The sequence below is a fragment of the Channa argus genome, chromosome 5 (genome assembly GCF_033026475.1).
Source record: "Channa argus isolate prfri chromosome 5, Channa argus male v1.0, whole genome shotgun sequence".
Taxonomy (NCBI): Eukaryota; Metazoa; Chordata; class Actinopteri; order Anabantiformes; family Channidae; genus Channa; species Channa argus.
In genome coordinates, this window is record NC_090201.1 from 28,764,137 (window position 1) to 28,786,532 (window position 22,396).

General features: G+C 41.5%; 1 protein-coding gene across 4 annotated transcripts in view; it reads right to left on the bottom strand.

Annotated features, from left to right (window-relative positions):
- Positions 1–22,396, bottom strand: part of pcbp4 (poly(rC) binding protein 4) — a 120,751-nt gene that overhangs the window by 80,609 nt on the left and 17,746 nt on the right. For 2 of the 4 annotated variants that reach the window (XM_067504609.1, XM_067504612.1), the window contains exon 2: positions 5,126–5,226. The gene's annotated coding sequence lies outside the window, so the exon portion shown is untranslated. Of the gene's footprint in view, positions 1–5,062; positions 5,227–11,421; positions 11,510–22,396 lie in introns of those variants that run through there. The other 2 variants (XM_067504610.1, XM_067504611.1) reach the window with 2 other exon arrangements.

The window sequence follows — 22,396 nt, forward strand, 5'->3', positions numbered from 1 at the left end:
GTGTGTGTGTGTGTGTGTGTGTGTGTGTGTGTGTGTCTCCACAGAGCTTTAATGAAGTCTGTGGGGACTGCCGTCTATCCATCTGCTTGTCTGACCACTAACACACACACACACACACACACACACACACACACACACACCCAAACACACACACACACACCTGGTAATCCACTCCAACACTCCACTTGTCAAAGAGCAGGGCACCATTAGAGAAAAGGGGAGAGAGTCTATTAGGCAGCAAGATCTGAAAAGCTCATTGTTCACTTTACTGTAACATGAGAACACAAACAGGACAGAGTGAAAATGACACATAATGATCCACTTTGCCTTTGGATGATGTTTATATTTGAACATCCAGCGGTTTTTGTACAATTCAAAAACCCCAGATGAATAGAATAAGTCAAATATAAAGGCAGAATCTCCTCACAGATGGAGCCAAGCTTCACAAATGAATAATCATCAAAACAATTCATTCTGCAATTACAACAAAGTCTTTAGCAGTTTTTCTTTACTTGTTTCATATTGTAAAAATATTCATGATCCTGCATATTTTTCCATCTTGGAAATGTTCTGAATAGAGGTGTCCTGATACTACTTATTCCCAGACTGGGTACAAGTACTTACATTTGAGCACTCGCTGATACTTATACTTATACAAGTACTAAACTGTTTTTGCTTCCAGGATGAGTTGCTGGACAGTAAAATCCTCATCGATCCATTGCAGTAATGAAAACCGTCGAGAACGGAAATTCTCACGTGTTCTTTTTACCAAAACAAACATGGTGTTTAAAAAAACGGGAGCAGGACAGATTTAGGTTGAGATCCTGGATGGAGAGGATGTGGGAACATGGGCTGTAGAGTCTCCACAGGAAAAGCAACGAGAGCTTCAGGTAACATTCTAGTTACTACATACAGTATAACCCTCATTGTTGCTGATATCTGTCACAGATATTAAACATATTTAAAATATTCTTGAGAAACATGAGTCTGAATGTTGGTACCTAGATCTTAAGAATTTAGCACAGTACAGTTTGTGTTCAGCTTTGGTTTTGTCTCCATCAACACCTGCACGGGATAATGTGGTATCAGGTGCAGTATTGAAGACGTTTTCTGAGTCTGAGTTCACAAATGGACGATACCAAGTGACACCAAAACTTAGTTTGACTTTCTTCCTTTGACAAATGAGTGAATGTTATACTGAACACAAGATGCTTCTTCACTGTTAAACATCATGTGAACAGCTGGAAAATAAACTCACTGAAACTTTCAATATAAATCCCAAACTGAGCAGAGACACTGGGTCTTTCCTGGTCTTTCATGGCAGAGAACCAGTTCTTTGGCTGTCCAGACAATAATTCAGCAGAATTCCACATTAAAGCAAAACTGGTCCTTATCACATTTGTTTTTGATTAAACCATAATCAATAAAACTTGAAGACTTTTACGGTGCTGCTTCAGCTGAGCCAACTGGACAACTGGACGTCTGTCAGAAACTTTAGCCACTTTTAATTTCAGCTTTCGTTCTTTCTCCAAACCTCGACTGATTTTCATTTCTATAACTTAATAATTATTTTATTTTATTTAACAGTGGTCGTCTCAGTGAGACTACACTGGAGTTTTCTGCCAAAAGCTCATGAAACAGAAGAAAATAAAGTTTTCCAGCTTTTTTACAGATGGACGGGTTTATTTTTTGAGCAGTGGTGACAGAAAACCTGTTTATCCCTGAAAGCTTTACTGAGCTGAAAACATCCTCAAAGCAGGAAAATAAAAATATTTTCTAGGCCATAGAAGTGAATCTACTTATTCAATGTCACAAAAAGGACACAAATCCAAATATGAATAATGTGCTGCTTTGAATACAATGGTTGTTTGTGCACATCCTAACCAGCTGCAGATTCACCACAAACTCCCAAATCAAAAGAACCAAATTTTTCTCTTTCACATTGAAGGTCAGTGCTGAAAGAACAACTCCAAATTCTCACAGAGCAAATTTCAACTAATGTGTGTTTGGACAAGTCCCTCTTGGTGTTTGCTCAGGAAATAATAATAACTATGTTTACATGGCACTTTGGAGGTTAATGAAGCAGAAAAAAGTAACAATCTCAGTAATCAGCTTAAATAAAAGAAAGATTTGTGCTGCTGACACCAACAAGAGCCGTAAGAGCTGACTCAGAAAACATAGCGGGTTCCCAGAAAACAAATTAACAATGCTGCTCTTGCATAATGAGGGAAATAATAAAGTGTCAGTCAAAATCATGCCCATATTAAATGAGTTTTCAGCTGTGTCTGATAATAATATCCAGGGATGGTTCACGGATCCTCAATGAGGGCGACTAAGAACTGAACCAGAACTGGTTGGTTTTATTGGAACCAAGCACTAATCACAGGGAACCACTGTTAAAGGAACCGCTGAAGTGGAGCCACACATCCAGACAAGGACCCCAGACCACAACGCCTGTTCGAGGCCACTACTTCTATAAAAGTCTGCTTCATCTCCCATCTGGGCTAAACAGCGCCAACATCGGAAGACGCTGAACATAAGCTGCAACGTGTTGTTCTTAGATTTTTACACACATTTAAAGCAAGTTCATAAACTACGACTTGTTTTTAGAGTTAACTTGTTTATTTGGTCCAAAGCAAAAGTAAATTCATATAGACATTTGCAGGCTGCCACATTGCTTCCCCGAACAACATGTTTATTTTGCAGAGTGACAGGACAGCCTTCATGAAGAGGCAGGGGGTACTTCTGTGCGAGATAGCTCAACATTTCCAGACAGACAGTCTGTGTTGGATGGTGTCCTACTGTTGCACAGACTGAACTGACACACTGTGACAACACTGTGTAAAGAATGAAACAAGAAGCCATCCAGCACTATGACAGTCAATTCTGTGAAGGAACTTTTTCACTACACAAACGCACAGACACATATCAGAAACTGTCCTGGTTCTGCTTTGGAGACCCTCAGGAGGTCGCACTGTAATGAAGTCTGTGGATGAAGGGGTGGATACAACAAACAGTGACACACCAGCAACCACCTTTTGCTTTCCGTGTCATTTCTGTACGAACATGCAGGAATGTTTGCTCCTGTCCTAATCAGTGGACCAGTTTGTAAACTTGGTCCATTTTCCATCTGGTTTGGTTTCCCTTCACATGGAGACAAATCAGAGCAAACCTAAATGCATCACTACAGGTGAAGTGAGAATAATCTTGTTCAGTCAGTAGCTACATGATGAAGACAGTAAATCCAGGAAGAAAATCCTGTTCTAAACCACCAGTAAAAAAATGGATCAACGTGCACAACTGGCATTTGCCCAGTGGAGATTTTCTGGGCAGAAAACCAACAAAACTTTGCAGCAGATGCTAAAACATCTAGAAAACACAAAACTGTTTTACACTTTGAGGAAGACGTGCTGTCAATTCGCCACTTAGCAAAAAAAAGTGCAGGTTACTGCCCAATGGAAACACACAGCTCAGAAGCTGGGGACAAGTACAGAGACACGAGGGACACCTGAGGTTTTGGGACTGGATTGAATCAGATCGTGTTCTCACCACAAACAAACTGCTCCAAACTTTCTTTCGGTAGATTCTTAAAGTGGAAGCAAAGCTCAGGCGATAACAAAGATGGCACAAAGGAGGAGAGGAAGTAGCATGTGATGACAGCAACTGTTACTGTGTGGTCATTTCCAAAAGCTGCAACAAAGTGTGTGTGAATCACTGTGAATTAGCAGCGTGTGCATCAGCGTTAGACAAGGTGTGTTTGTGCCACTCTGACACCAATAACCAAGGTTAACACAGCTCTTAGTTTCAGGTTTCACCACTGTAAACTTTGTTTTTCACATCAAATACAGGCTGTGTCCACTGCTGATGCCTGACAACTACAGATACACATTCTGCTGCCAATTGTCTCTCTCTGTCTCTCTCAGTGTCTAAAAACTTTGCTGGATAGTTTGTGGATAACTCCATTTTGTGAGAACAGATCCAGTCTAGTTTGTGAAAGCCCAGTTTGACATGAAACTATCCAATTACAGCTCTGCTGCCATACAACACCTGAAGGTTGTGCTTCACGTTGTCAGCATCATCAACGCACATCATCACAGTAAAACCAAGAAAACAGAAGCTACAGCTCTGAGCAGCATCTCAAACAGCTGACATCAACTAGTGAAGAAGAGGTGAGGTTTACACTAGTGAGCGGCTGCCCATTCACAGCTGCTGGTTAGTGCACAAGGGTGAAGCATTAAAAGTGACCAGCTACAGCTAAGAGAAGAGGCCAGAACATTACAGATGCAACGCTGAAATGTGAGCCTCACACACACACACACACACACACACATTACTCAGAATCAACAAACGCTGAGAGGGTCAGTGGTAAAAGGGTTGGGAATTAGCGTGTGTGTGTGTGTGTGTGTGTGTGTCCGACAGAAACAGGAAGTTCTTCCCAGCTTTAGAAGAGACAGAATGTGTGTTGTTGCATTGTTCTGGTCTCCTTCAAAGTGCTGTTCACTGCACAAAATCACCAAAAATGTGCAGTTTTAGGTGTATATGTCTCAAATAAGCACAGAAAGAAATGTCACACATTTTTAAAAAAAACAGCTATAGTAAGGTATAAAGTCAGTATAGTAAGATGCAACCTACGTCTAATAAGACCGAAAGCAACACACACTTACTAAAGGTTTGTTAGGGTTCACTGTAATTAACTGGCTGTAGAATAGACAGTTATTACTTGGCCAAAAAGATGCCAACAAACTCAAAAATGTTCACTTAATTACTGTAAAATTGAATTACAGTATACTACTGGATATATTTATTATATTTCAAATAACTGCAATAAATTGTTTTCTTAGAGAAAAACAATAATTAATTGTAATCTAGTTTACAACCTCATCTGGTCTTTTATTAAAATGACAGAAACTAAAGTTGCCAGTAAACAGCCGTTAATAGTTCACAAAACAGTATGTTGTTGTAAAACTTTTGCTTTTTAGAAGTGTTTTAAATGCCACCTTAGTCCAAAATCAGCACTGCAATTAAAAAAAAGAAACTCATTAAAGGTCAATAGTTTACATACGTAGCTTTAAGAGTCTTTGGTTCAGTATATGACTTATGCTCGCAGTCATTAAAGTCCACTTGCCTGGAGAGAAAAGAGACACAAAGATCGACGGCTGTTTTCTTCTTAGGCACTTTCCCACTTCCTATGCTGACCCACTGGTTGCACTGGTTCCAGTGAAATATCTGAAAATCATAAAATGACGTGAAAGAAAGTTAATGACAAAACTAATCACAGCTATTCTACATGAGAGCAAAATCAATATGATTGTACAAAACAAACTAATCATTTGCTCTTAAAAAATGAAAAGTGGGCTGAAGCAGGAAGCAGCTCTGCAATAAAGTGACTTATACAATGGAAATGTGGGTTTAAATACGGATGTCGTGATATCAACCTAAACTTTGGCTGGATATGTCTTAACCAGTCCCAGCTTGGAAGGACAACGGAAGCATCAAACCATTTTCCTTCTCACTACTAAAAACATTGCTGCCAAGTTTTAAATGTCCTTCAGCGGTTCACCTACTTTGCTGCTGCTGTTGATGTGGAGATGTTGGGAATTGTCTCACAAAATTACTTCTGTAAAACTGGTCTAAGTCTCCTAATATCCTGATGACCCCCCCCCATATATAAAGGTTAGTGCAAACCTCATACAAATGTTACAACAAGTTGATTTCAGGCCAACTAAACTGAGACTGTGGCTCCGTAAATGAGTTTTACTGTTTCTGTCCATTTTAAAATATGTCTCCTCTCTTCACTCTTGAGATATGAAACCTCTCTGTTTTAAATCTCTGACAGAGCATCAAGCTGCACTTTAACGAGCTGTGGAGTCACCGTCATGTTAAAGAAGCAGCGACAGCGTGACACTAAGCTGCAGCTGAGATAACCTGGGAGCTGATGGCTGCTTCATGCGTTCAAAGCTAAAAAGTAAAATAAAAACCACACAGAGTTAGTGTCTGTGGAGAACGGTAGACTGTGGAGGCCTTGGATCTCTGGCTGTCGTCTGCAGGTCGGACCGCAGCTGTAGCAGCTGGAGGCTGTTACCTTTTCCCCTCTGTCACTTCTGTCCACTAAACACTCACAGACACCAAGCTAGTTTCAGCTTTAGACGGTGACTAATATCACTAAATACAGCAACGCTGTGGAGCCAAACAGCATCATGATGTGACGCTGTCTGCAAGTTCAACCACCTAAATTAACAGAATTCTGCTGCTATTCAGGTCCTCGGCATCTCGTTACTGCACACGTTTTGTCGCTTTGTGGTTGTTTGACATTATTTTATGTCTCATTTTACATCTCAGACATTTTGCAGACTTCCGATGTCAAAATGAGCTTTAAAAGCCTCGTGTTTTAATTGGCAACGTCTCGCAGAATTCAAAGGGACTTGGTTGAATGAATTGTTGGGATTCCTGCAGGAACTGAAGTGTTAAAGGTTTATTTTAGTGTAGGTTTGGTTAAACTCAGAATTAGGCTCCAATGTGTTATCGCAGCAAGGTATGAACACACACATCACACACACTTCAAACTAGTTTTACAGCAATGTCATCTACTATGAAAAGCGTATCTGACATAATCTGACAGCAATTAATAGAACAGTGTTGCAAATAATAACATATGTGGCATCACACTGTCCCCAGTGTGTCCCCCCTCCAAAAAACCCCCCCCAAAAAAACAGTTGCAGTTATTTCCCATCATCTTTTATAATCTTCTCTGTCTCTGTTGTCTCACACTTTAATCCCAGAGCTGTGGGGTTTCAGGTGACATCACAACAACATCCTCCCAATCTATCCCTCCACCTCTGCCTCACTAGAAACAGATCATTGCCTGTTTGTTTTCACCGAGTTTCTTCTCAAAGTTAATGAGGTTATTCCAAGGTCAGCAGCACGTTCTAGCCATCAGGAGGAAACAGCAGATTGTCTTTGCTCAGATCAATAGTTCCAAAAGCCTCATCGTCCCTCGTCTCTCTCTCTTCCTCCACCTCACTGTTACAAGACTAAACGAGAGGCAACCTGCCACCTTAAGTCATAAATGATGAAACACAAGTGAAAAACATCACCGTTTCCACTCTGCTCTTTCTTCTTTCCATTCCTTTAAATCTATTGTGTCCTCCCTCCTCATCTTATCGCCTGCATTTGGCTTTGTTCCACCACACATTTACATGCATGTAGATAAAGTGACTACAGTTAAACTCCCAAATTAGAATCATCAACACGTCATTGCAGCATCAGTAAAAAGGAAAAGATAAATTAAGTTATTGCTGCAAAAATTTTTTTGCAACATGGAGGCTTCTTTATTTTGCTGCCACCATTGGCTCCTCAAAGACATGTCTCACATTCATTTATGAAACAAACTTTTCACATTTTACCAATGTGTCATGTGAGGTTTGTCTGGTGCCACTGTAATTATCCCATCCTGTCACCTGTCTCCTTCTTCCTGCTTCAACTGTACCTGACTGGAGAATTAGCTCCACCAGCTGTTATCAAAATCCCCAGTCTATTCTCCTAATGTCTACCTCACAGGAGATGATGAAGATGTGACCAAAAACATGCCTGAGTGAATGCTGATGCTGCTCCACATCTCCTGCTTTTGTCAAGACATTATGAAGTGAAACCAAGCAGCTTTGCACAGCACACGCCATCATTTTTTCTCTGAACGGGATTAAAATGATCAAGCTTCTGAGGTCCGGTAATATCATCCGTGGTCATAAACTAGCTCCAGTCTCTCATCTGAGCCACTGTGATGACTCACAGATGACCCTGAAAATCAACGGACTGTGACCTTTTCTAAATCCACACAGTCAATTAAGAGCACTCACCCCAATATTGGAGGCCTGTTGCTCAGGGACTGCAAACTTTCAAATGAATAGGCTCCATGTGAGAATCACGTCACTGTGTTCAAGAAAATGAATAAAAAAAAAAAAGGGATTATGACCCTGAATGTGGTATAAATGTAAAGGATCTAAAATAGATTCTTCTAGGTGAAGTTTATTTGCAGCCGATCACTGATGTGCTGCCATCAATTGCTTTTAATACTTAAAAATAGTGTTTCTGTGCAGCAGCCTGAGACGTTTAAAGACCAAACAGCTGGAAATATTTTCAGACTTTGGGTGAGAGCGGTCAACCAACGGTGTGGTTGCTATGAATTGTTCCCTAGGTCATTAATGAGTTGTCACTGTCACCAGTTTCCCCCCAGTTCAGCCCCACTTTCTGGTTTCCTTAGATGACAAGGCATTTGACACCAAACATGGACCCCAAAGGGGGATTTGTGCTTTATTGGACATGCTAATGTGACGCCCTGGATTTGGACATGGCCAACTGTAGACCCCAACCCAGAGAACAAACTGGGGCAATTGCTCTTTTAAAACGGTATTTATCTTCACGTCTTCCTCTTGTTTGCTTTTCCTTTGTTCTTTACATCCTCCTCTCCTGTGTGTGTGTGTGTGTGTGTGTGTGTGTGTGTGTGTGTGTGTGTGTGTGTGTTTGTGTGTGTGTGCGTGTGTGTGTTGAGTGTCTGATGAGCTTTCATAAAGCAGCAGGTCTCCGTCCTCCTGTTGAAGCTTGTGGCCGTTTCATCTGGACTCAGCTTTCCACCAAGTGATTGGAGACGTTTTATTTTTGTACTGCGGCAGCGCACACGTCACACTTCCCCTTTATTTGCTCCATCTTCCTCTTACCCCTGCCTCCCTGCTCATCTCCCTCATCCTGTTATTTCTTTTTTTCCCTCTGCCTGTCTGTGTCTTATTCATTCTTTACTTCCTCTATTGACCTCTTTGATACAGGACCTGTCTGAGGTTGATACAAGCTTTACAGTCATTTTGCTTGAAATGCCATTTTGTCTGGGTGGTTTAAAGCCTCCACTTCTCCCATCTCTGCCTTATCTCGCTGTAATAGGCCTGAGTGAGTTCTCGTGTCTTTGATTTGATCAAAGAGGAATGTGCTGGTTTTCTTTCCGAAGCACATGACCAGTCGGCCTGTGGTCTACACAAAAACACATCAGTGCTCAGGCCTGTCATGATCACAGGATAGCTCTATTTATACATGCTAGTTATGTAGTCGGATGCAAACGCATTTTCAGGGCATGAAATCAAACTCGCTCTTGCTCGAGGCTGGTGGATTTAGGAGCCTGGTGAGTGAGATTGGGAGACAGATTCTCAATTCCATGCATGAATTTTCACCAACATTCACTGTGGTGTCAAGGAGAGTTTAACGAGTCTCAGCAGGTTCTCTCTTTTCACTTTCTACCTTTAAATCCAAGGACTCCACAGCATCACACACACAGCCAGCGAGCAGGTAAAAGTAATCAGGGAGTTTAGTTTTCACGATGCCACAGAAATTTACTAGAGTAAGATGAGTTCCAGTTGCTGGCTGGCGTCGCCTTCATTGAAATACATGTCTTCCAATAATGGACACAGGCGGTTGTTACTGTTGTGTCTACGTGTGTGAAGACACGTTTGCAGTTACATACACAACTGCTGTGAATGCAAAACTTATGAATATATAAAAAGTAAAATGTGGCTCTTATTTGTATCTGGAGGCTAGAACTTCAGGGTCATATTTCGTCCTGTAATAAACTTTGAATCATCTGTAATATTTTAGTATTCAGCTCCTGTCAATCATCACAGCCTCACCTCCATGCAGCCCATGCACCATGTCTACATTAGGGAAACAGGAACTGGACTTATAACCGTGAGGCTCCTTTGTGTTGTTTTTGTATTTGACATTTCTTCTTTATTTATTGCTTCTGGTGACGACAGCCTGAGAGCTGTACAGCACAGTGACAGCGAGGAGGATGAGGAGAGGACGGACCCGACTCTTCCCCTCGGCAAAGATTATATTTTACAATCACAGGCAGAGGATTCGAAAGCGCACAAACATACACAGAAAATTACATGTCACATCTAATAATTGAGACTGCGGTGAGGCGTCAGTGACAACGTAATGGCTGGGTTCAGTAATCCAGTTTAATGAGCACTTAAACATGTCCTTCAATTAGAAAACTGCAGGTCCGTCAATTGTTCCTGCTTTCTGAGGCAGGTCGTACTTAAAGAGCAGGTTCACATCGCTTCAGGCAGTAAATTGATGTAAAGATGTAAATAAGTACATTTACTTAAAGTACTGTAATCAAATGTTAAAGTATTTGTGGTTTTACTTTGTCCATTTTATGTTCTTTTACTTTTTCTCCACTACATGTTAGAGGGAAACATGGTACTTTGTAACATTTAAAGAGTGAACTTCTCTGATTGGTTCGAAGCCTGAGCCTCTCTGAAAGACTTGTTAGTTGCACCCTGTTACATGCTGCAGCTTAATGAGGTACATGTGGAAAAAAATCTGGACTTGATTTGTACATTCACATTATTAACATCATCAAGTTCAATTGGTTCAAATAAATATTCAGTTTTCATCAGTAACTCAAAGAAAGTTACTTTCTGCAGTACTGCTACTTTTAGACTTAACGTATTTTATAAAGCATGTGATGAGTACTTAAAAGAATTGGAAGTAATACTTGTAGTGGAGTATTTTTTTGAAAGCATTCTGCTCCTCCCCCACCGGCGTATGAGTGTGTGTGAGTGTGTGTGAGTGTGAATGGGTGAATAAGAAGCAGTGTAAAGTGCTTTGAGTTCCAACAGGTAGAAAAGTGCTATATAAGTGCAGAACATTTACCATCTTCCGTGACAGTAATCTGAAAAGTAAGTTTCGTGAACAGCTACTAAATATTTTTGCACCTTTTCTAGTCTAAATGATTACAAGAGAAAAAAAAACATAAGGCAAATGAATAAAATTACGAAATTTCAAAAATAAGAAAACACACAATCCACTTTGATAATGTGCAGTAGTGGGACAGTAACAAAAATAGGGGATTTTGTTCCAACACTGCTGAAGCTTCATGAACTTTGAAACATATTTTTGCACAAATCACCGTGAGTTTTATTCCCCATCACCGTATTGGGAATCAAAGATCTCACTTATAAATGTGCAACAGACGTCAGTGGGAGCCCGTCCTCTACTTGTAAAATATCCTACAGCTAGAATAATTTGTCTGTGATTAAGCTGATTGTCAATCATGTCCTCGACCTCACAAGTCTCGCTGAAGGACGATAGCAGGGTCCCCGCTGACCCCTCATTCGAGCTGAAGTGTTAAATTACTCCCATCAGCACTCACGTCCTCCTGTCACTTCCCATCATCCACCTCACCACTCTCCCGTTTCTCCATGCGTTCTGTACACTTTGCTCTCAGTCCTCATCTCCTCTTTCCTGTAAGCGTCTCAGACTCTCGTAGCCTCGTCCCTGTTGAATCCATCTGTTTTTTCCCCCTTTGTTCCCTTTTTATCTCTGCTATTTGACCCGACTATCAGTTCTCCATGTCCTTGCTCCATTACTCTGTACCTTCTCCTGGGCCATATGATCCTCAACTCCCTCCGTCCGTCCTTCTGTCGCCACACAGTAATGATTTAAAGAACTCGAGACCACCCCAGAGAGAACCAGACCTAGACTTACAGAGGGGGAGGATAGCAGAGAGAGACTGATATGGGACAAAGGGAGGAGAGAAGGATGGTTGGATCAATACCTTTTAGCAGGAAGGGGCTCTCACTCCGACACACACAGGTTCTTATTTCTACCCTTGTTAGGACTCATTGACACAATCGCTTCGCTGGCTCCTCACCCTAACCACAAACAGCCCCCTGAACTCATTAGGACCCGAACTTCACCAAAAGGTCCTGACTCAGATAGAAAATCTGTCAAACCTGGAGGAAACCCACACAACATGCAGAACATACAAACTGATTCAAACCAGGGACCTTCTACCTGTGAGACGGCAGCGCTTCACACTCCAGCACTGTGGTGTTTCTGTATCTACACATTGAAATTCAAGAAGTGCATGTTTGCAGACATGCATCACTTCTTTCTGCCTCCGTGTCTCTAGCCATCACCCCCCCCCCCCCCCCCCCCCCTCCCCCCCCTCCCCCCCCTCCCTCCTCCCACCAACAAACAACACAAACAGAGCATAGTGCTTCTGGGAATTTGCTCAACCTTGTGTCTGTCCAGTGGTATAGAAATGTGCCTCACTGTGTGAGCTCACTCTTTGTGCAGTGTTACACCACGCACTCGCACACACACACACACACACACACACACACACACACACACACACACACACAGAAGACTAAGAGCCACTGGGGTGCATCTGCAGGCAGCTTGTCTTCCTTTACTTCCAAAATCCAGTCCCTCATTTCTTAACTGGACAAGAGTCAAACTTATTGAGCCCACACAGATTCCACAAATCCTCTCTATACATGGAAACACCACCATACATCACGGACCACCATGTCTCACCGCTCAGTTTAACCCGACAGTGTACACAAAACTTTACACATGATTACAGTAAATCATGATTAGAGATTTTCAATAATGTTCAGTTGTGTTTCTCCCCTTATGCTTCAGACCCATTTACAAGTTTGTAAAAGTCCTGATGTGTTGAGTTTATGTCTAACAAATTGCATCTTTCAGTTTCATCACTTTACACAACATCATGCACCGTATGTTATATAATCTCACTTTACTTTCTAAAACTGATGAAATCTGTGCAGAAAAACATTCAAAAAGCTGCGACACCATCATCGTCCTCCTCAGCGTCCTCGCCTGCAGGGTCAGTTCAACTTTGACATCACTTTTCACCGTGCTGTTGTGCTTCTTCACCAGCCAATCAAGTGACAGCTTACATGCATGTCTGTCACGTCAGACTCACTTTCTAGTCAGTTAATCAAAGGCAAATTAGAAATTCTTTACTTTTGATCAAAACCTTATCAGTTCATTCTTCATTCTAAGTGGACATTTGGTTCAAACTTAAAGAAATTTCCTCTCAATTTGTTCCTGAGATTGGATCAACAGACAGCGGGACAAAACGTACAACGTGTAGATCACCACAGCTTTGCAGGCCAAAGAAAACTTTTCAACAAAGTCAGAATGTCAGAGCTCAGGATTGTTCAGACTGCAGAGGTTTTGCTGAGATCCAATATTTTGTGTGGCTGTTCGCATTAGTTCTTACATGGGGCATATATCAAACTCAGCCGAACAGAGCGGTTCACGATTTTATTTTGAAGAGCTTGTGCTGTGGAAGTTGACAAACCTATAAGCAAATGATAATGTGAAGAAGGATGCAGCAGAGTCAGAGCCAGGAGTGGTGGGACTGGGACGTGAGCAGCTTCACTGAAGGAGATTTCATCCAAAATTTCAGGATCTAAAGACACCTCTCTAAGAGAGTCACGCCAACGTCAGACGCAACGTGACCAGACTGTTCAGACTGAGGTCACACTGGAAAACATCAGACATGTATCTGATGTAGGAGCACATGTGAGAAAGGCCCATGTCTGCTTTAAAAAGAAAGGGAGATTTTAAACATTAATCAGATTGGGGCCACTTTTGACTGAATGTTGCCTTAGTCGGTAAATAACTTGCAGGCAAAATATCAGTTTCGTCAGTTTGCTTGTGTTGCTGTTGAGAATAAAATAAAACCCAACTTAGGTCTTTTTCACATGAGCTGAAGGTTGAACAGTTTGTGAATGTGTCTGTACAAACAGAGGCAGCTGTATCTGTGTGTTCCGTTTAGAAAACTCAGCTCAGCCCTTTATCACATCACTTTATCAGTGTTCAGGGTTTAAAGCGCAGCCTTGATTCATCTTCCTGCGTCAGTTCTGTTAGTTACACTTCATTCTTTTGCAGACTTGAACTGTTTTGTATGTTGAGGGTGAAATCACCAAGGGGGGAGGGGGGTGGGGGGATTAGTCTGAACACCATTGACTTCACGACATGCACGTACTGTTTGGTTCTCACTAAATTCCTGCTTTCTCTGCTTTGTCCCACAACCGATTTTTGTGTTTGAAAATGTAGATCTGTGCTCATTCGACTGAAGCACAGAGAGATGGTGGTGGTGGAAGTAGTGGGGGGGGGGTTAATATGTGAGCAGAATATGCACAATTTATTGAGACAGATCTGCATCAAGATCTGCTGAGAAATCCTGCGAGAAAAAAAAAATGCTGGGAATTTTAAAAAGAAGGAGGTCAAAGAAATGCAGAACAAGAAAGATGAAAGTGAGAAGAAGCAGTTTACAAATGCTAAGTCTGAGCTGAAGCTGTACGTATGTGTGCTGACTCTCAGCCCCTGAATACAAACAGTCTGCAGGAAACACTCAGAAATTCTGCTTTCTTCCCATTTTCATTTTTTGCCACACTTTTGTCTCTGCAGGCAGACAAGGACCTTCCTCATTAAAGAAAGACCTGACCAGAAAAGGACCCGTTCTGCAGAAGGATGAGAAATGCATCAAGTTGGAGCCGATACGTTTGTCGCAGTACAATAAACACACGATGGCATCTTGACAGAGCAAATATAGAACTAACCTCAGGGCAACTATACCTGTGTGCCAGTGAGCACATTCCCTCTTCTACCTCTTTTTAAAAAAAATTTCATTCCTCAAACGTCTGAATGCACATAAACAATCACGGTGAGCAGGAAGACTTCCACTAAATCAGTCCCATCCCCTCCCTCTCATCTATTCATGACACGAATCTAAAATCTGCAGATCAAACAAACACACCCTGAGCCACATCGGGCTATATCTGTGTTTTCCAATTTCATTCATGAGCCTTTCATAATCCTGCTTATTAGAAGAAGACAGTAATTGAACCAGCTCTTACTCGACCCCCCCCCCAGACTGGGCTACGAGTCGAATTCCAGCCAAAGTAAGATGCTTATGTGGAATACAAATGGTGATTGTAACAATAATAAGAACACATGAGAGGAAAGCTACAGAGATACGGCTGCTAAAAACAAAAGAGCTGGAGCAGAGTCTGTGAGAAAATGGACGCCCTCTGTGGACCGACTACAACAACAGAGGTAAGTAATGAACACCAGTGCTAAAATCTCATTATTGCATCAAGGAAGAAACGGATCAATCAAAGCTATTTTGATGAACTGGCTCCCATTTATGCAGGTGCTTCACATCATCACTGAGGCTTATGGTTCATCTTACGTCTACATTTAATTTGCTAATGTCGAGGCTGTGGATTTAACCTATTTACTTATGCTAATAACTTCCAAACTATCCCCTCATTTGTGTGTTATGCTCCACTGCATGTAGCATTAATGAAGCTGATGAGTCATTCTCCTCAGTCAGCTCATCAGTTGTGATCCAGATTCTCCCCCCTCTCCCAGATTAGGTCACGTTACAGATTTTACCCAGTGTCAGGTGGCAACTTACAGTGTGTTGCATTGTCCTTTAAATATGCTTTTTTCTGTTCTGAATACAAATCCATTTATTCTGCAGATTTAGTGATGTGCTGTCACTGGCCAAAGCTTCTGAGAGTAAAACGCAAACACTGTGTTTACACAGCGACGAACTGTTGCTGAAATAAAAGAAGAGGCAAACTCCTCATCGCTGATCATCAGCTACTGATCAGACAACACGGACATTTTAAAGCATCAAAATAAAGCAGACAGTTCTTCTGAAACTTGGCTTGTTGTAAAATGAAATGTTTGAAAAACATCATCATATGATATGAGAATGTGGGCGTATAATGCAAAGCTGATCACTATCTGTTTGACACAAAAGTGTCCTCATCAGTGGTTCTTAGTCCTGGTCCTCAAGGCCCCTTCTCAGTCTACTGCTGTTTACCTGGATCAGGTGTTCGGTCAAGCAGAAGCTGAAGATACCAATTCACTTACTCGAGCTTCTGCTTGACTAAACACACCTGATTCAGTTAAACAGCAGTGGGCAGTTCAGGGACCACTGCTCTAAACTGCTGTTCAGTTTAGTAACATTGTTGACTGCTCCTGTACTAAGAGCACAAATAGTTTTTTAGTGGCAGTTATTCCACTGGTGTGTAATATCATTCTGTCTGCCAACAAACTGTTTGAAGTAATAAAATGGTAGAACAAGGTGAGTCTAAATAAAAAGGAGGGAGGGGTCATATGGAAATAAATAAAACTAAATAAAATAAAGCAAAGTTCATGATGAACGTCTGACACATTTTTGTAAATATTACTGCAACACATTTGTACATGGATCATCCATTTAGATATTTACTGTGACACAGACACTAAAGGAGGACGTCTAATTTAACTGGAGAACACTTTCAGGCATTAAACCAGCAAAAAGAGCCATTTCATTTACTAAAAACAGTATTTATTAGGTGCATTAAAAACTGAACCGACCCAAAAAGTCAAACCACTTAACGGGCGAAAACTCTCATCTTCATAATTGTTCACTTTTTGGACTGAAAACGTTTTGAATGTGATGAGAAGCATCACTGCAGTCTGTGCTAAGTCAGTCCTGGGGTCCAGACCGTTACGCTGCGATTCTAAGCCACAGAGCGAATGGCAGGCTTTCCGAAAATAGCACAGGCCTTGTTAAATATTTCAGCAACTCAGATGGCAGCATACGGTGGAGGAGGAGGAGTGGGGGGTGGGGGTGGGGGTGGGGGGGGGTCTAGGGAGAGAAAAAAACATCAAAATGAGCCCCAAACAAAAACACAAATGCAGAATGATCAAGTGGAGAAGGGAAAAAAAAAAAAAGCGCCATCATTACTGGGCCACGTCAGGAATGTGTCTTAGTTTCTTTGCTGGTGTTTAGAACAATGTGGCTTAAAATTTCAGTGCACAAGAAACTTTTTCTGTGCTCGTTTTTACAGAGACACAGACGGAGATGGAGACAGAGAGTAAATCATACAGTAAAGATGCCAAAGCCACGGTTGCCATGTTTCCGAAACAAATATTACCCTGCGCGTGCACACACACACACACACACACACACACACACACACACACACACACCTAAGCTCATTCAATTCCCAACCACATTCCCCACCACATCACATCTAATGGAGCACTGGGTTCCTGCTGGTTTCAGGCTGGAAATGGATTGTATAGCTGGAAGCTGGAGGCAGCTGTGTGGTTAAAACGTACGCAGGCTTTGCACTGACATCACACGTTTAGCAGCCATTTCTCCTGCTCTGTGCCATAATGATGGCAGCAGCATCAGGGAGCAGAGCATATACAATATTTATTCTTCATTTGTTTGCAGCCACTTTTCCACTAGAGGCCTGAGGGAACTGCTGTGATGAGCTAAATGGGAAAACAGTCACTATTTTTACACTTTCTGGCCACGTGACGCGTCCTGATATGGATCTATTTTCAGAGAAAGCCGCTTTTGATCCAGGCAGCGTTTGGTACGTGAAACAATGAACCCGCATTCTGTCAGACAGCTCATTAGATGCTGCGTGTTCCCTGTTAACACACATTTAGCACAGAAACACATTAACATGTAACCACCCACATGCACTCTGGTTGGATTCTGGTTGACTGCAGATCATTTTATTTTCCCCAAGCACCAGCACCGGTGCTACATTACCAACTATGGCAGCTCCTGTGAGCACCTCCCCTACACAGGCTCAACATCAAGTTTCAAAATAAAACTACTTCCATATATTTGAAGTTTCACTGAACGGCGTGACCACAAACACCTGAAACGTTTGTGCTCGGCCGATTTTGCCTCAGGATTAGCTGTTTAAAAATGATCAAAATCAATGCAGCTAACACAAATATTGACAGATCACTTTCTTCCCCAAACCTGACACATACATTACTACGAATGCAGCTGAGCCTGATACTACAGATGAATAATATCAACGCAGAGCTAATGCTTTAGTTATGTTGTAGGCCGCTCATGAAGACAACACTCATGAAGAGCTGCTTGAGAAAGTCACCAGCTTTGGCTGAAGAACTACAGTTGACAACAAAATGGGTAAAAACACTTTAACACGACCAAAGACAGACTTGTGCCCAACAAAAAAAACAAAAAAAAACAAATGTTACAGCGTCATACAATTAACTTGCTTAGGTTCAACTTAGTGAGTAAGGCAAACACGGACCACAGGGTTGGTGGTTCGACTCCCGGCCCCTCCTGGATAATTGTGCTGTGGTTTAGTTTTTTCTCAAAACTCAGAGACTCCAGGTGCTGCTGGTCGTACTTACAACCTACAGTCATATTTAATAGGGCGACAGTGTCTAATGCGACAGCAGTGGAGTGGACAACGTCCTTCACTTGTTAAAAGATGAAAAGCTCGAGAAATGTTTTACACGTGTAGCAGATATAGCGTCATCATTTTACTTTCTATTGGACTGAACCCCAGTTTAAAGGAGCGTTTTACAAAGTTACTGTGAGATACTTTAATCCTGTACCTTTACTTTTAAGTAACATACAGTATTGCTGTTCTGCACTTTTATAGTTTCATGTGAGAGTGTTGTCTGTACCAGATCTTTAATTTAATCTTCTAAAGTTCCAATAAAAATAGTTGTCCAGTGTAAATCTGGAGACAGAAATTGCACAAATTACTTTTGGAAGCTTTTTCAATTTGAATCACTCAAATCTCTGTCATATAAAAGATTCTTTCCTGTGTGTGTGTAGAATGCACCATTTCATTTAGCCCTGGCTTTTTAGGTTTTAAAGAATGAAATCAAATAACCACCAAGGCCACAAGATGTTCAGCCTTTCATAGCAGGAAGCGATGCAGTGCACTGATGAGAATTCCTGGAATGAAGACGACTGTGGTGATCTGCCCCCCAAACTATTCGGATGCCTCTGCTTTATGCAGGGAAATAAGCACCTTTGTGGTTTTGTGTAGGAAAAGGATCAAATAGAAAAGTTACAAAACTGAATGAGTGGAACATCTGGCAGCGATTATGTAACAGTTTGATCCAGTTACAGCGTTGCTTTACGTTGTGAACAATAAATGTGCATGTACGTGTTCTCACATCTTAAGTTTACCAGGATGTGTTAAAACCAGGTCAACATAATCACTCTACCAACATGAACATCAGCTCTGGTTTAATAATAGAGCTACAAGAGTTTATCAAAAAGAACAGAATCAGCGAGACAGAGAGTGTTTGACAGAGACAATGGAAGAAGAAAGTAAGTGAGTGAGTAAGTTCGCTTGATTTTTTTTAATCGCACTTTTCAGATGAAATCAAAAAGTGCTGCAAAAAGCTGCAGTGATATACTGAAAAAGAAAGGGAGAGAGAATCAGGAAAAGGACGATAGAGAGACAAAAGATGCTGCGAGGGGACGGGATGCGATGGATGAGGATGCAAGGGGGCAAGTAAACAAAGAAAAGGCACAATCGCTGGGACAGAACTTAGTGAGGGAAGCTACGTCAGTTTTCCCCACAGATAACGGGAAATAAGAAAAGCTGATAAATGTTGTAGAAGTGACGGATGGAGAAAAGCCTGGAGTCTTGTGAAACGGCATCTTTATAAAAGAGCCAGAGGAACAGGCCCGTGCACAGAGCTCCAGCTGCATGTCATACCTCATCTCTTCCCTCAGGATTCCTGTCCGCTCTATTCACTTTCATCCATTTATTACAGCCACAAATGCCCCGAAATAAAATAGAAATGAGAAATTCCACCCAGAAACATCTGATCACAGAGCTTCTAATTCTGTTACCTTGCTGCCGAAAATGTAGTTTGAAATCTGCAGCTCACAAATCCACTTCCTGTTTGATGAACTCAGAAACAAGTGGGACAATTCCAAAGGTGGCTAAAAAGCTAAAGCTGCCCATCACATCATAAACCTACAATATGTGCTGACGTTATGCAGCAGAATCCCATGATTCTATATTCACTAACGCTGGGGGCATCTTTTATGTTGTCACTGAGCTGCCGCTGCACATTGCCAACCCAGAAAAGGCCTCGTTTGCTCATACAGCAGTAATCACACTAATGTCTGTGATGTATGTGCTAATGATTTATTGATGTTAAAAAGCTGCAAGGTGAACCATTAAATCCACGCAGCCACCGAGGCTTCTCCGAATACTCCCCGTTTCTCCTCGTTTGGAGGAGGGGCTGACCCGGCTCCATGCGTCCATCCATTAACCCCCCCACCATGTCTAGCTCTCATTAGCGCATAGCTCTCTCTTTCTCCTCCTCTGTCACCAGTGCATTAGCAGATTAAGCAGAAGAAGAGATGAAGCACCTCCTGTCCGTGTACCAACTCCCTCCAGCTACGCTTCCTTCCTGCTTCCATCTTCACTTCTTTTAATTTTTATTGCAAAGCACTTCTCTTAATTCTCTTCTAAAGTGTGTGATACATTTCAGAGCTTGTGCATTTTTCTCTTCAAGCATTTCTAAAACCTTACAGTCTTATTATTCTTTCTTTTCTATATTTGACATCTTCTGTTAGTTTCTAGCTTTTACCGATTTCTTCTTTTTTTTTCCAGAAGCGTTTGCTTTTAGAACTCCTGCTGTTCGGTTTATCTGTTTTTATTCCTCTTCCCACTTCCTCCCTCTCTGTAACCCAGTCTCTCATTTTCCTGAATCTTGCAGACGCCCTCTTTAACCGTCTGTTTTCTGAATTGCTGCTGACTGGAATATCTTTCACTTTTATTGCAGATGGAGCTGCACTCACAAACCAAGAAGTTGTAGGAATATAAACGGACATGAGGATGAACATCATGTCAATATCACACATTTCAAATTTTAGAATAACTTTTGTGCATAAAAATACATTTGCAAGTGACCACAGACTGCAGCCGCCAAATCTGCTGCTCAGATTTGGAGACTTGACCGTTTCATGACAACTCAGCATGTTGTGATACCACCGGGGCAACTGAGCTAAACTGAGCAATCAGCTAAAAGCTCAACTTGTCAGAAGAGCAGTGACTCAGCAGAGGTTGGTAGTGGTGTAAAACTGGAATTCAGGCACTTTCATTGATGTCATAATAAAAAGGTAGAGACCTCGATTTAAATTGATGGTTCAGAAAAAAAAACAGATGAAGGAGAAATTTGACTGCTTAAATGGACACTGTCAACCATTTACAAAAATGTAGATGAACCAACTAAGCTTTTCTTGTTCATGTGAATATGTCACTTTTGTTCATTAATTTCACGTAGAATGTTGATGTTAATGTTCAGATCACTTTACAACTGTCAAACATGAGTTGTTTTGACTTCAGGTCTTCAAACTTAAAAAAAAGAAGTTGAATGAATGACGAGCTGAAAGCAGACGTCCCATCATGTTTGTTTGGGTGTAAAAACGTCAAGTCTTTAGAAATTCAGCAGATGATTAATCTAAGTTCCTTTCTGCCTACAGCAGCAATTATTTTGGAGGAACTGCCCCCCGTTCAACTGTATGATGCTATATCCTGAGTCAACAACTACATAGCCAAAAGTATTTGGACACAGCAGAATTTGCACCCTGGGACAACAAGCCAAAAAAGTAAAAACTCCACAAAATAAACGATGCAACAGACTTTCAGAGGCAGACAGGAAAAGTAAAGGGTTAAGAGAAATGTACACAGAGCTAAGCTGCCTCTTTTATATCCAAAATCTATGCCACCTAAAGTCAGACTAAAGTGAGACTAACACAAAGTGCCACAAAGTCTAAATGTCTCATTAAATAATGCATTGCTTTAATTCCCAGTGTGTGTGAAGGAAAGGAGTTCGATCATCTGTTTGCCTCCAAAAATAATAGTAGAGTCACAAAGCAGAGTACTCTGTTATCAGTTACAATCTATGAGCTCTGGCTTTTGTTAAAGTCAAAATAAATAAATCACATGACTCTGCTGCATGTATACTTGGATTTACAGCAGTAAATGTGAAGGCAGTAAACAGCCTCCACTCATCTGGTTTCAGTCTTTCCAACTGATGTTAAACCTGCTGCAGACAGATTTGCTACCAATCAGAAAAAAAGCATCCGTGAGGACCAACACTGATGTTGGATGATGAGGTCTTTTGGTGGGTGGGGTCAAGGTCAGGGCTCTGCAGATCCACCACCCAAAGCCAGAAGCCACATATCATTGATCGCGCGTATCTTTCCCACTCTTCTCAAAGAGCAGTGGGTGCTGCTGTAGGTCCGTCCCACATCCCAAAGCAGTCCAGTCCTCACACAGCAGCCCCTCCTATCTGCAGTCAGAGCAGGAGACGTTCACGCCTCCATGTCCAGACTGGAAATGAATCGCACATGCACGAAGCCCTGACTCTAACATTTCCTTTGTCTAAAATAAATCACTGCACGAAAAAATAAAAACTTTTGCTGGTCCCAAGCCCGGATAAAGGAGGAGGGTTGGAACTGTGACATTTAAAAAAAAAGCAGGAATCAACAGATTAAAAAAAAAAGTTAATAGTAGTTCTAATCATACTGTTATTCCTCTCTCTCACTACGTCCATTAAACTACATGCACATGGTCAATTATGCAAATTAGGTGAAGACTTCTAGAGACTTTTAGGACAGACAATGAAATCAGTGGCAGTGATGGGGAGAGAAAAACATAAAGTGAGTAATCACAAGACTAGTGAAGTGGAAAATGTGTGTCAT